Source organism: Indicator indicator, chromosome 19 (assembly GCF_027791375.1).
Source record: "Indicator indicator isolate 239-I01 chromosome 19, UM_Iind_1.1, whole genome shotgun sequence".
Taxonomy (NCBI): domain Eukaryota; kingdom Metazoa; phylum Chordata; class Aves; order Piciformes; family Indicatoridae; genus Indicator; species Indicator indicator.
The window spans coordinates 640,136-655,059 of NC_072028.1; positions in this window are offsets into that span (position 1 = coordinate 640,136).

Consider the following 14,924-nt stretch of genomic DNA (forward strand, 5'->3'; position numbering starts at 1 on the left):
TATTGATTTAACAAACAGAATGAGCCCTGCTGATCCCAAACCAGGTTACTTGTGGAGGTATTGCAGGGCCTGAGAGCCAGGCCATTCCTCTCCTCTCTCTGTCTGGATTATGTTCTAGTTCAGCACACTGAAACATTCATTTTAAACATCTGCTCCTTTCAGCCACAATTTGCTACTGCATTTTGCTGCTGAGAACCCTCCGACTTCATTACGGTAGTAGTAGGCTTAGTGCTCTGTCAAGTATTGGAGAGGTTCTCATAGGTTTGTGTCATTATCAGTAATGAATGTGGTCATTAATTTACATGCTTTACAAAGACTGGGCAGGATCCAAGAGCTCCCAGGCAAGGAGCAAAGTGCTTGCCCTTCCCATCCCCTCTGGGATGCAGTGCCACTTGCCAGCACCAGGAATGTCCCCTTCCTGCACTGCTCTGGCCCTGCCTTACAGCCTCAGCAAGGGAGTAAGAGAGATAGCAACAGAGGGGCTGCAGCAAAGGCAAGGGTGCAGCTTCACCCCTCTCCTTACAAGGACTTGGAGTACTCCTGATGAGAGTGGTACCTGCCAGCTGGGTCTTGTAGGCAGAGAATGGAGCAGGAGCTGCTTCCTCTGTCCTCTGACAGGCAGCATTTTTGCTGGTACCCATAGGAGCAGCTGGAGCACTGCCTGGGGGAAGGGGAATTTAACTGAGCCTGCAACAGGTATCCCCCTGGTCCTGAATGACAGAAAAGAAGCAGAGCTCCAGTGTGTCTGTGGGAAGAGGTGGTGACTGGTCACTTCTCATCACTTTCACAAGTCCTTCTGAAATGTGGTAGCACAGGAAAAGTGTGTGTGCAGATATGGCTCACTGATAGCCACAAATTCTTATCTCATTTTCCTGCCATGCTTGGGATCTCTCCAAAGTTTCTCTCAAACATGAGAAACCAAATATGCTCTCCTTAAGGTCTCTAGAAATCCCCTGCTCTGGTTCTGGGGTAATGAATGCCAACTACCTGCTGAGCTGACAGTGGTTACAAAGCCTGGGCCTCGTGGAGCAGCAGTGTGGTGTGACAAATGCAAACACCCACATGTCCCTCTCATTTGCTGAGGTGATGCTGGAAATGAATTCCATATTTCTCCCCCCTCAGCAGTGGCAGTGGCCAGTGCCTACAAAGCTCTGTGATTTCCCTTGCCAGCAGTCACAGCAACTGCACAGGAGTTATGCTGCAAGGGTGACAAAAGTCATCCTCCAGACAGGCAGGGAATGATAGCAGCTCCTCAGCACATGACTGGATCCATCAAACCTGCTCTGCATTATGTAAAGGTACAAGAGCAGAGCACAGCAGCCTCTACTGTCTAACTCGGTACGGCAGCAGCAGAATCTCCTCTGGACAGTGCAATGCAAGTGTCCCTTCTGGCTAACACCTGCTGTGTTTGCTATCTGCTCTATAGTAAGACACCTGGATCATCATTATCCCACACCAACTTTGCAGCTTCTTTTCCTAGCCAGAGTCTTTCCCCTTTGGTGAGTTTTTAGCTCACCAGAACAATCAGCACTTGAAGGAGAAGGGCTGGGGTGAAACGGGGGAGAAAGATTAATTCTGTGTTCTGTGCATGCTGCAAGAAGAAACAGGCTCCAGGATGCACAGCAGTGGGACCTGGCAAAGCCTTCTGGTCCTGTCTCAGCAGCCCACACCTCATTGGTGTGGGGCTGGGCTGCAAAGTGTAAGAAGACAGAAGGTGCTCAAAGGGCCATGACTAAACTTCTCCTTCACTGTCCAGGCACTAAGCTTAGCTTTGGGCATTCACAAGCAGTAGCAGTTTTGGGTCAGATTAAGAAGGGCTTCATCTCTGAAGGCAGGGAAGTCGTTTCAGCTCTCTGAGGGGCAGTCACAGCCTTCAGCATAAGCACAGCTGTCCTGTGCAGGGTGAGGGGCCGAGCACTGAGCACTCAGAGGGCAGCAGAGAGAAGCTGGGTGTCCCTGGGCTGCGATGAGAGCTGCTTGCTGCAGCGGGAGCCTGGCCTTTGTGCTGCGTTCAGATGGCAGTGTTTATGTACCTCTATTACAGGAGCACATTATTGCCAGTGCTGAGATCCCTCTGGCCACACAAGTTAGACTGGGGATTACTTGTGCTTGCTTTCCCCCCCCTTTTCCCTACAGGCTTCATTTCTGTAATGCTTCTCATTTAGAAAGGTTGTGTTATGTAAATAAAGGCTGTGACCTTGGCCTCTCCCAAGGGGCTGAAGCTAAGTTCATGCAGAACTGTGCCGAGAGAGCAGGAGCAAACAGGCTTAGAGCACACTTCAAAATGCCATCTTTTCGTTCCTTGCAATTTATTCTTCCTACCTCTAGTCTTCCTCTGCAGAAATATTTATAAAAATAGGTGTTCCATGCCCTCTATATCACAGGCTTATTTAGGACTGTAGTTGAAGATTTATACTGCTCCAAGGAGCAGTCAGAGCAGATAATTTGCAAGCTCCAACAGAATGTTCCAGGGAAAGTGCTGTTAGCACCGTGGAGAATTCTAATGATGGCAGTTTACAGACAACTGATTTGGCAAACAAGGCTGCAGCAACAGACACCTCAGCAAGTTCTTTTGCCAGTGGTGGCTCTCTGGTTGCTGCTGCTGCCTGTTTAACACACATTGCACCTACCTCCAGCCTGCTCCACTAACTCCAGAGCTGCCTTTCTCCTGCAGTAAGAACCTTGCTTCTCATAAAACATCTATCAGGGACTCCCCTGGAGAAGCTGCTGAGCACCTGGCAGACCTGCCTGGGGAACTCGGTCCCTGCTTGTCCTGTTATGTAAATAAAAGTTTGGGCTTTGCCGTGGCAAGAAGGAAAAGGAACAATAACTTTACTACTACAGCAACATGGTGATGCCAGGCGACCTTGGAGGAGCTGCCTGAAGGTACTTCTGGCTTCCTGGGAGGTGCCTCATTCATTCACATCTCCTGAACCATAGGATTCACTACTGCAATTAATTGGTAAACTGCTTCAGTAATCTGTTACCAGCTGTTGGAGAGTGAGGAAAAGAGGAGCTTGCCAGCTGCTAACTCCCTTCACCTTACAGAGTCCCTCTCTGTGCACACTCAGCCCTTCAGGGACCCTGCAGAGGGACAGCAGTGACACCCTTCCTGTGCACTGCACAGAATATATCATCATTGTGCCTGGCAGTACCCAAGGGCCTGCTCACTTGCCCACCTCTGGGCCACCACTGGAAGTCACAGATAGGCTGGGTGCCCACAGCCTTCCCTGCAGAGCTGGTCCCTGATGCCTGCTGAAGGGGATCCATGGTGTTCCTTCCCAGCAAACACTGAGCTTTGGGTGCTGCCAGTCTGACACCAAAGGGGATCCATGGTGTGCCTTCCCAGCAAACACTGAGCTTTGGGTGCTGCCAGTCTGACACTGCATCGTTAGCATTAGAAAAGCTCAGTAGTGTTGTAATTCCATGTGTGCTGCACTGCAAACCTTGCAAGACACCACTGCTGCTCCCCAGGGATTCCTCTTTTTCCTTTTTCTCTTTGCTTTTATGTTGTCAGCCAGAACAAAAGGAGCTTTAGTTCATTAGCTGTGCGTTTGCTGCAGCCACTAACCTACATCCTAGCTGGTGTGAAAGAGTTGCTGAGCTGGAGCTCCTGGCAGACTTACACACCTTCTGCCTGCAAGGCTGCCTGACAAATCCATTCCTGTTTGCAGCTTTGCATGTTCAATTTCCTCAAAGGTGAAAAATAAACACTTTACCTTTCTCATCATTTTCCATTAACTAAGGAAGAGGAGGAGGGCTCAGTAGCTGGAATATTAACCTGAACTGGGGAAAGTCCAAGCTTGGCCTCTGCTTGCCTACACATCCCCCACTTCTCCAGGTAAGGTCTCCAGGTTTCTCTGCCCCAGCTTCTCATCTGCAAACCATGAGCAATAATGGTGGAAATCTCAGCTCTCAGTGACAGTCCAGCTGACTACACAGATCAACTGCACTGCAAGAGGTTGGTCTCACGTAGTGCTTTGGCAATGCATTTGTCTGCAGGAGTAGGACTTCCTTCCCATGCCACTCTTCCTCGATGGCATGTGTCTCAGCTGAATGTTTCCTCAGTTCACTGCACTGCTCAGCTCCAAGACACTACACCAGTGTCATGCAGCAGGCAGGACGAGATGACTGAACTGCCACAAAACAGCAAATCACAGACCTGGAGTTTCATGAATCTGGGGCTTGGGGTTTCCTTTGGGACAGTAGCACACAACAGAGCTGGAACTCAATGCATGTTCCCACTGGGTTTGCATGGAGCTGTGACCTTGCATGCAATATCCAAATGGCTCCCATGCAGAGTCACAGCTATCTCCCTGGCAGGCACAAACCTGGCACGCTCACCATCCCTGCACCGACCATGTTGTCCTCACCCCTGATGTTAATTAAAGGGGAATGTTCTCTTCTAGGGCAAAAATTAAACCTCTGCAGGACATGGAGACTTTCTGGTGGGTGTGGAGGGAGTGGGTTCAGATGTCTCTCTTCTTGCAGACAGTTGCTTGTTTTAATGAGGAAGTGCTGCAGAGTTCTCCACCACTGCTTCTGTGCCTTGTGTAATCATTTGCATCTGGCACCAAGGCAGAGTGTGCACACACAGCACCGCTCACCCCTCTGCAGCCAGTAAGGAAGGGAAGCACCAGGGCAAGGTTCTCACTAATGATGATGGGAAATTAGTTTCAAAACCCCAGTGGGGCCTTGGAAGATGCACCAATGATAGAAAAAGCTGCAAGGAGAGAAGTTCAGCCCAAAGCACTGCCTAGGCCCATTTGAAGTTATGGGGGAGAGCAGCAAAGAGTAAATCCAGAAGGATCTAAGAGACTGCAGAGCTCCCAGCATGTGAGGCTGATACGCAGAGCTCAGCCCAGACAGGGAATGCCAGCATGGCAGCTGCAGGAAAGGTTACCTGCCTGGAGACCTCCAGCCAAAGCCAGAGCCATGGCTTTTTGTTTGTCTCCAGCTGGTGACAAGGTGAGTGTCTGCAGAGGAGCAATACTTTGTGCATTAGTCACAACATTCTAAAGGGCAGCAAACTCACAGGTGGGAGCAGGAGGAGAGCAGCTGCTAATCATTTTCCCCTCTCATGCTGTGAGATGCAGTCTCCAGGCACTGCCAGGCACCCCAGGCAAGCAACACGAGCCAGCCCTGCTTGACCAGGCTCTGCTTGCAGTCTGTGCTGTCCTCTGCTTCAGCATCTCACCTGCCATCTCTGATAAGACTGTGGCAGTCTTGTGGTGGTTTCCAGTGTGAAGGGAAGGGACAGTGTGGATCACTAGGGCTGCTTCAGGCAGAGGTAAGGAGCTGGCCAAGTCTACAGCACAAACCAGATTTAACAGGAAGGGATCTCTTTGGCCACCTTCACTCTTTGCTGCAGCTGAACTGGGAAGCTGCAGGAGTGAGGGCCAGGGGATGCTGCTGACATGGTTCAACCATTCCATCACCTCAGCCAGCTGGGGGCCTGGGGTCTGGTTCATTTTCCTGACTGATAGACTCCTAATTTTTCTCTGAGAGTGCCTTAATCCCTCTAAGGCTCACATTTTCAGATCTTTTTCAGAGCCTATCTACACTCACCCTGAGAACTCTTCCACCACAGGGCTGCTGCTCCCTGCCTAAGGTTGCTGTTTGCCTGCCATGCCTCCCCCACTCCCTGGCTTACCACTTGAATGCCTGTGACATTAACATACTTTAATAGGAAATTGCTCCTCATACATAGGCAGAATGGGGGGGAAAGGGTGAGGCAAGAAGGAGAAAAAGCTAAATGGAGGTGGCAAAGAAGCTACCACTCATAGTCCAAGCCAAACCAGCTCTTTCTGTGTTTCAGCAGGTCTCTCAACCACAAACACATCACAACCATTAACCAGGGGATGCACAGTTTCCTGGGGTTAGTCTGGATGCTCTCAATTAATTCTGTTTTACTGACCTCTAAGCATATTTTTTCACACAATTAGGACATTGTGGTTCAAGAATGCTTCTGTGGGAAAGAAGCACACACTGTGTGCTGGAAGCATGTTGAAACCAGAGCTAAGGGTTTGAAGAGGTCTCAGGTCCTGCCTGTGCTGCAATGCAATATTCAATAGTACAGTCATGATGCTACCAGAAAGGGATGCAAAATTCATCTGTGAAAACAAGTAATATAAAATATTAACAATTGATAGAAAAAGTAATGGGGTGGGCTGGCTGGAAGCTGGGAGAATCCAGAAGGAAGTCTGGTGCCCTTATCCCCTGTTATAGCTGAGCATCTGGGGGATTAACACTGCTCCAGCCACTCAGGCACGCACAGCAAGTTAGTTCAGGGCAAAGCTGTGATTTTCAGGGTCACAGGTGTACAGAAATTCCAGCTGTTAGCCCTGCAGAGGGCTGCAGAGCAGCAACACTGCTGTCTGGAACCACAGGAGTTCCTCTCATGGGTTCTCTGCTTTGTCAGATTAAACCTTTACAGCAACCCCTGACACCAGAGCAGCACAGCTAAGCTCCAGTTCTAACCACAGCTTCCTGCTAGCCAGCGGCCTGCAGGCTGCTAATGCCAAGTGGGACAGAAGGGATGTTGTAGCAGGCTTTGACTTTAAAAAAACATCTTGTCCTCAAATCCCACGTCCTGTGCTGCTTTTCTGTTAAGACTCACAACTACAACCATGAGCTATCACCTGATGAGGCAGCAGAACATACAGTAATCACTCACAGACAGATGCCAGGCTCTGGGGGTTCCCAGCTTGCTAGGATGAGCAGAGGCATCAGGATGGCAGGAAAGGTGCTAAGGAGCCAGAAGGTGCTCTCAGGGAACTTGAGCAAGGATGCTGATACCAACTTAGGGTGTTAGAAAAGATCCCCTGGGGGACCCCATTCATTTTGTAAAACCAGGAGGATGGAGGGAATTCATCCTTGTGGCTACTAGGAAAATGGAGCCTCCCTTGTTCCAAGAAGTCCCATGGCAAAGACAAGGGGTGATGGGGACAAGTTACTGCTGGGGTGATTCCCATTGGACTCCAGAAGAAAATGTTTCCCCACGAGCACAGTCAGACATTGGGATCACCTCCCAAGGGAAGCAGGGGAGTCGCCTACACTGAACATTTGAAGACTCAGCTTGCCAGGGTGCTGGGCCAGCCCATTGCAACTAGACTGTGGCCTAGAAAGGTTGGAGCAGATGATCCTTGGGGTCCCTTCCAACCTGGCACTCTGTGACCCTGTGAATTCCTTGAGAGCCACAACACAGCAGAGCTGGGATGTGTGTGGCTAGCAGCAGGTCCTTGCCAGACTGCCAGAGCTGCAGTGCTTATCTCCACCAGCATTTGAGGCAGTGTCAGGTGCACCATGCAGCACCATGGCTTGTAAAGTGACAGCAAGATCCACAGCAGCAGTGTGGCAGTACAGGACACAGCCCTCTGCCAAGGGAAGCACCCCTTCAGCACAGGTGATGACCAAGGCACACATGCTGAAGGGAACTGCTCTGCTAAAAAGACACTTTGACCAAGGAAATGACTTGCTCTCACCAAAGCCACAGTGCTGCTCAGTGGGGAGTATCAGAGGTGACTGAGCACAGGAGAGTGAGCCAAGACTGCTGTGGGCACCTGCTGCTATCTACCCACCCCTCCTGCCCTGCAATCACACCAGGAACATCTCTGTCAGGGGCAGCACCGTGCCTGTGCCATTGCAGTTTGCTGCTGCACTGATTGCGAGTGTGCAGGAATTCTTGAATGGCACTCTCCAAAATGATGAGGATTAAAAATAGCAAAAGGCAGAGCCGCTCCCTGCCTTTTATTTCATAATCAAACTAATTACAACACTATTCAAAGTTAAGTGCCTTAATATTATTAATCATTCATTACCTATGATTGAATTAAGGGCCAGCAGCATGCCAACCAGTCCTGCAGACGCTTGCTGGCTGGCTGCTTCCCCTTTTCTTAATAGAAGGAGCACAACTTGCCCCCCTCCAGGGACTCCAGCAAAACATCAGCTCTTGTAGCATGGCTGGAAAGCCACCAAGTTTGGGTTATTTTCTGTCTAAGTGGGAGTAAGTTCCAGAAAAAGAGCTGGTTGGGGAATTCTCCAGCAGAAGGTTTTTCAGGAAGCTGATGCCCTTTTCACAGACCTCAGGTTTTCTATCTGGAAAAAGAACACCAGGGAAAAAACATCTTTTCCTGGGACAATCAACATGAAGCTAGCCTGGCTGCTGCCAGCTACGTGTCCCCCAGGTCCACCCTTGCCAAGAGGGGATGTCACAGCTGCCTGCCAGCCAGGCTGCTCCAGGGGAGCAGTCCTCAGGTCCCTGCCCTCCCTGCCCACACAGAGCTGCAGAGGGAGAGGGACATGACAAACTGGGGAGCACTGGAGCCCTGCAGGTGTCCTGAACCCCCCTGGCAGGTCACAGGTTTTCTGCACAGCCATCCAGGTGCTTAGCAGCCAAGCACAAGCAAAGTGCGACTGAAGGACCCAAGAAATTATTTTTTTCTGAAAATCCATTTCTACAGAAACCTCACTCTGACACTGTGTCCTGATTCAATCCACCTCCTTTTCCCAGGGGAAGAGTTTCTGCTTTCCAGACAATTCAGTCTGCGTGTTGCAGGCTTTTCGGAGGCCCCCGCCCTGCTGTGCTGTAATGAGGACATTCTGCTGGGCTGACCTTGCCGTGACCACTGCCTCACTGCACGGCAAGGGCTGCTCCTGGGACGAGGCCTCTAGGGAGATGCTGCTGGGCTAGATAAGTGATTAGCAAACAGGCCTTGAGATCAGAGCTGAGGTCAGAAGAAAAGATCCAAACCCTCTAGCAACAGAGCTACGGAATGCTTGCCCCAGCCGAGGCACAGAAATGGTTTTAATGACACTTAAATGAAGTGCAGCATTCCAGGACAGGAAAGTGTTTGTCTCTTTGCGTAGCTGCAAGAACCTGCAGTGATGGGTTGGCATCACTCTGCAATGGCATCACTCCTCTGCAATGGCATCACTCTGTAATGGCATCACTCCTCTGCAATGGCATCACTCCTCTGCAATGGCATTACTCCTCTGCAATGGCATCACTCTGTAATGGCATCACTCCTCTGCAATGGCATCACTCCTCTGCAATGGCATCACTCTGTAATGGCATCATTCCTCTGCAATGGCATCACTCTGCAATGGCATCACTCCTCTGCAATGGCATCACTCTGTAATGGCATCACTCCTCTGCAATGGCATCACTCTGCAATGGCATCACTCCTCTGCAATGGCATCACTCCTCTGCAATGGCATCACTCTGTAATGGCATCATTCCTCTGCAATGGCATCACTCCTCTGCAATGGCATCACTCTGTAATGGCATCACTCCCCTGCAATGGCATCACTCCCCTGCAATGGCATCACTCCTCTGCAATGGCATCACTCTGTAATGGTATCACTCCTCTGCAATGGCATCACTCTGCAATGGCATCACTCCTCTGCAATGGCATCACTCCTCTGCAATGGCATCACTCTGTAATGGCATCATTCCTCTGCAATGGCATCACTCCCCTGCAATGGCATCACTCCTCTGCAATGGCATCACTCTGTAATGGCATCATTCCTCTGCAATGGCATCACTTCCCTGCAATGGCATCACTCCTCTGCAATGGCATCACTCTGTAATGGCATCACTCCTCTGCAATGGCATTGCTCCTCTGCTCTGCAATGGCATCACTCTGCAATGGCATCACTCCTCTGCAATGGCATCACTCTGCAATGGCATCACTCTGCGATGGCATCACTCCTCTGCAATGGCATCACTCTGTAATGGCATCACTCCTCTGCAATGGCATCACTCCTCTGCTCTGCAATGGCATCACTCTGCAATGGCATCACTCCTCTGCAATGGCATCACTCTGTAATGGCATCACTCCTCTGCAATGGCATCACTCCTCTGCTCTGCAATGGCATCACTCTGCAATGGCATCACTCCTCTGCAATGGCATCACTCTGCAATGGCATCACTCCTCTGCAATGACATCACTCCCCTGCAATGGCATCACTCTGCGATGGCATCACTCCTCTGCAATGGCATCACTCTGCAATGACATGCCATGCACAGCCTGGGCTGGGGGCTCAGGCAGCGAGCTGCATTCTAACTACACTCCCAGCATTTGCTAATAACAAAAGTTCATCTGGAGTGATGGAACAACTGGAGGATGAAATATTAATTCACTCTGCTCCAGTTGAGACTCTTAAGGTAGCCTCATTTTCCCTGTGTGCAGGGGTTGACCACCAGAAGCTTGAACACAAGCAGCACTCCTCAAGGTTTCTTGCTGGAAAGAAATTGAGCGTGCAAATACTGCTCCATCATAACCACACCAGCTGTGCAGGGCAATTCATAAAGGAGCCAGAAATATATTGAAATTCAATATTGGTTTAGTCCTAACCAATATTAATAATTGTTTGCATTTTTAAAGTGCGATTTGCAATTGAGGAATGTACAGGGATCAACCCATAGCTGCTAACACATCAAATTTTCCTATTAAACTTAAAGGCACAGTAATTTTACTTAAAAATGCTTCTGATATAGCAGGAGAAGGCATTGATCTGTGCAAACAGCTATCTATTATTTATAGGCACAACATTAGAATGAGTTTTAATTATAAATGAGCTAAAAGGTCAGAAAGTAGTTTATGTTTAGGGTCTTGGTTTGAGATTTGGATGACTTCATGCAAACATTTCCGCTGGCTGGGCTGGGCTGGGCTGGGCAGGCTGCTCTCAGCAGAGGGACTGCTCACGCTGGGAAGGGCCCAGAGGGTTAGGCAAGGCTCATTCTAAGCAGCTGGGGCAAAGGAGAGGCTCTGAGCTGCACACAGGAACCTCTGCCGTGCTGCAGAGCTCGGAGCCTGTGGAATGCAGCGGGAAAGGGCACGGAGAGAAGGCATGAGGCGCCAAGGCAGGAAATGCAAACAGCCAGGGCTCAGCTGCAGGGCGTTCTGCCTGTGCCAGAGCAGGGGCTGAGGGGCACAGTCAGACACACCTGGGGTTGTAGGGAATTCTTGTGCAAGAGAGAGACTGAAGAAGCTATCAAGCACCAGAGCAGATCTGAGGTGGTTTTCTGGATGTGAGGATATCGATGTAAAACTGAATTTGATGGAACTGGGACTTAAAACTTTGTATTGTCCCAGTTGGAATGAAGCCATTGTCACCAGTGTGCTGGTGGCAAGCTGGAGTTCTGCCTGGCTCTGTCTGCTCTTCATGAGCCCTGGCTTGGGCACCCCCAGTTCTTTATTGTGGGAGCACAAGCAGGGAGGATTCTAGAAGTGGCCATTGTTTTATAAAGCACTAGGAAGATGTGGAGCCTCTGTGCCTGGCTGGTTCTGTGGGCAGGGCAGTGAAGCATCTCTCAGCTGTGCTCTAAGTGCAGTTGATGAACCCTGGGGACAACTGACACTGTGGGCAAACCAGAAAAGCTCAGCCCCTCTGGCTCTGCTGCCCATGATCTGTTTGTAACTCTTAGCTGTTGCTAAGTTTAGCGAAAGCTTAAGGAAACCCTAGGTCTGAAGGTGCAGGTATTTAATTCTTTCCTATCAAGCTGTGCATGCGGGACAATAATCTGCAGGGGGTGCTGGACAACATGGCCTCTGAGGGTCCCTGCCAGCCTGATGCAATCTGTGAATCCAGCCTCACGAGCTCTGGCACCAGAGCTGCAGGACTGCACCTTGCTTGGTCTCTCTGGGCAACCTGAGGGAAGCCATGGAGTACAAGCTGGCATGACTGAGCAAGAAAACCATTTAGCAATGTGCTATCATTGGAAAATTAAAGGCCAAAAGGGATATTACAGTGATGTAGCTGACAGAATCCAAGGACTAACCTGAACCATATCTCTGCCAAACACAGTGCAGACAGAAGCAGAGTTAGACCTCCCTTAATTGCTATGAGATCTGCAGCACTCAGTGGGTTGCAGGTGTGGAACAGGACCTCCAGCATATGGCAGCACCGCTGGTCCTTGACTCCAGCCCTGACTTTTTGCTGGTCACCTTTTGCATCACAACTGTGTTTGCTTTTTCTTAAAGCTAAGGTTCTCTGGGCTTTGTGGAATTAAGAGTTCAGCAGCAGTGACACTACCCTAGTCAGAAAGACTCTCCCTACACACAGACATTTGACTCCATATGGGGTTTGCCTTTAAAAGACGAACAATCAAGCCTTTGAAACACAGGTGACCAAGAGAGCCAATGGCATCCTGGCCTGCATCAGGAATAGTGTGGCCAGCAGGAGCAGGGAGGTCATTGTACCCCTGTACACAGCACTGGTTAGGCCACACCTTGAGTACTGTGTCCAGTTCTGGGCCCCTCAGTTTAGGAAAGATGTTGAATTGCTGGAGCATGTCCAGAGAAGGGCAACGAGGCTGGGGAGAGGCCTTGAGCACAAGCCCTATGAGGAGAGGCTGAGGGAGCTGGGACTGTTTAGCCTGGAGAAGAGGAGGCTCAGGGGTGACCTCATTGCTGTCTACAACTACCTGAAGGGAGGTTGTAGCCAGGAGGTGGTTGGTCTCTTCTCCCAGGCAACCAGCAGCAGAACAAGAGGACACAGTCTCAAGCTGCGCCAGGGGAGGTTTAGGCTGGAGGTGAGGAGAAAGTTCTTCATAGAGAGAGTGGTTGGCCATTGGAATGTGCTGCCCAGGGAGGTGGTGGAGTCACCATCCCTGGAGGTGTTCAAGAGGGGATTGGACGTGGCACTTGGTGCCATGGTTTAGATGGTCATGAGGTTTAGGGTGACAGGTTGGACTCGATGATCTTTGAGGTCTCTTTCAGCCTTCTTGATTCTATGATTCTATGATTCTATGATTCTATAACAATAGTAGTTCAACTCCATGTATCACTAATTAAGTGATGATTAGTCTTTGCCTGTGGCTTGAGGAACCAACATCAGCTGTCGCTGTCTTGAGAAATACCGCAAATACCACAACTCCTCCCTGTGCAGCAGTGCTCTGCATGGCAAAACAAATCACTGCAATGCCCTCTGTGCTTCAACAAGACACCTGCTGAGCCTCAGCCTTCCCTCATTGCTTGTGGCACACAGAGGATCTCTAGGCAGACCCCAATCCTTTGGTACTTTTCACAGAGCCATGAAATGTTTGTGACTTGGGCAACCAGCAGGAGTTCCTCTGACTCCAGCTGGGCTCTGAGTGCCAGTGCCTCAGTTCCAGTCACAAAGGCAAATATTCACACTTGCACCAACAGCACAGGGTGCAGATGGTAATGCCAGCCCCAAGAGCCACCCCCAGCACGTGAATAGCCCTGGTGGCACCAAAGAGGAAAAGATCCCTGCTGGTCAGCTCTCAGCAGCCCAGCCAGAACCTGGCTGCTGGGGGAGGAACACCAGAACAGGCTTTTTCTTCCCCAGGAGGACTCCTCTGTGTCACGGATACTTTGCCAACTGTCCCACCTCCTGCAGCAGCCACCAGCAAGCCTGTCCACAGTACAGCAGGCAGAGAGAGGAAAGGACAGCAGTGCTGAGGCTGTGCCTGCCTTGCCCTGACTGCCTGCAGAAGCTGAGAAGGGATGGAGTTACAAACTGAGTCTGATGTCAGATGCACAGAGTCAATAGAGTACATCCATTCCTATAGAGTATCAATGGCACAGCAGGAGCCTTCCCAGCGACATTTAATGATCTCCAATATTTACAGCACACAAGTATGCCCAGGAGCTAGTTACCTTCTCTGTTCTTATTGCAAATCTGACTAAAGGTGCTTAAAAACAATTGAATAACAGCAAGGCAAACAGTAATGTTCTGCCACTGCATCAGCATTACAGAACTGATTCTAAAGAGAGCTCCTGCCTGATCAGGATTCTTATTACAGCTCACTACTGAAAATTGCCTTCTTTTACAAGGCTGAGTAGTGGTTCTGAAATCCACATTTCCTTGACTGCTGTGAAACTTGAAGTGCCTGAAATTGTGGTGCAGGTAGATAAGGAGGGAACTAGAAGTTTGGTTGGACTCGATGATCTCAGAGGTCTCCTCCAACCCCAACAGTTCAATTCTATGATTCTACACTGCACACAGGCACCCCAGTTCCTCACACAGTGACCATCACACCAGTGTCTCTGCTCCCCTGTGTAAATGGGACCTATGGCAAGACCACCTTGCACCTCCTTCCTCACCCAGTCTCACAGTTAGTGCAGCCAGCACCTGATGAAACAGCCACATTTTGAGCACAGACTCTGTCTCCTCTGCAGTCCATCGGCAGCTCTGCTCTTCTGTCATTCAAAGACTACCTGTGCTGAAGGTACTTGCAGCCCTTCCCCAGAGCTCACCTTGCCAAAATGCAAGAGTCTGAGAAGCCAAGGAGTGCAAGGGTACTTACACAGCCCAGGCTGTGTAAGCAGTGCTCCAGTTTAATGCTGATGAACATCCCATCGTGCTGCCCTTCCACAGCCTCCAGCCACCCCAGACACTCAGCCTGCTTGCCTGGGGAGCTCCCGGCCACGCCACAGCTCTGCCTCTCAGCAGCTCCACCAGCTCCCACGTGGACTTGCCCTCACTCACCATTGCACAGAACCACTGCACTCCTCTGCAAGTGGTGACAAACCCCCAGGTATTTCTCTTCCCTAGTACACACCTAGGGAGGGGCTCTCAGCTTGCAGAAGACCTTTCCTTTGGTCCCTGAGCTGGAGCGGCTCAGTCTCTGCTTCAGAGCTGCCAGCCCATCCCCCAGCCAGCTACACCTCTGCACATCCAGCCAAGCACTCCCTCAGCACTCACTGCCCTTTGGATGCTGCAGCAACAAGGCAACTGAATTAAAAAGGAGAATCCCACTTCCTTTGCCTTAGAAACTGCACTTCAAAATAAAGGGCAAGTATCTGCTTCAGTCTGCCTTGTAATATATCCTGGGGGGAAATTTATATCTGGAAAGAAAATGTAAGAGGCATTTTAGAGAAGGGGAAAAAAAAAGAAAATACAATAGTTTTCCACCTAGGTTTACTTATAGAATACCTCCTTTCAATTAGCTG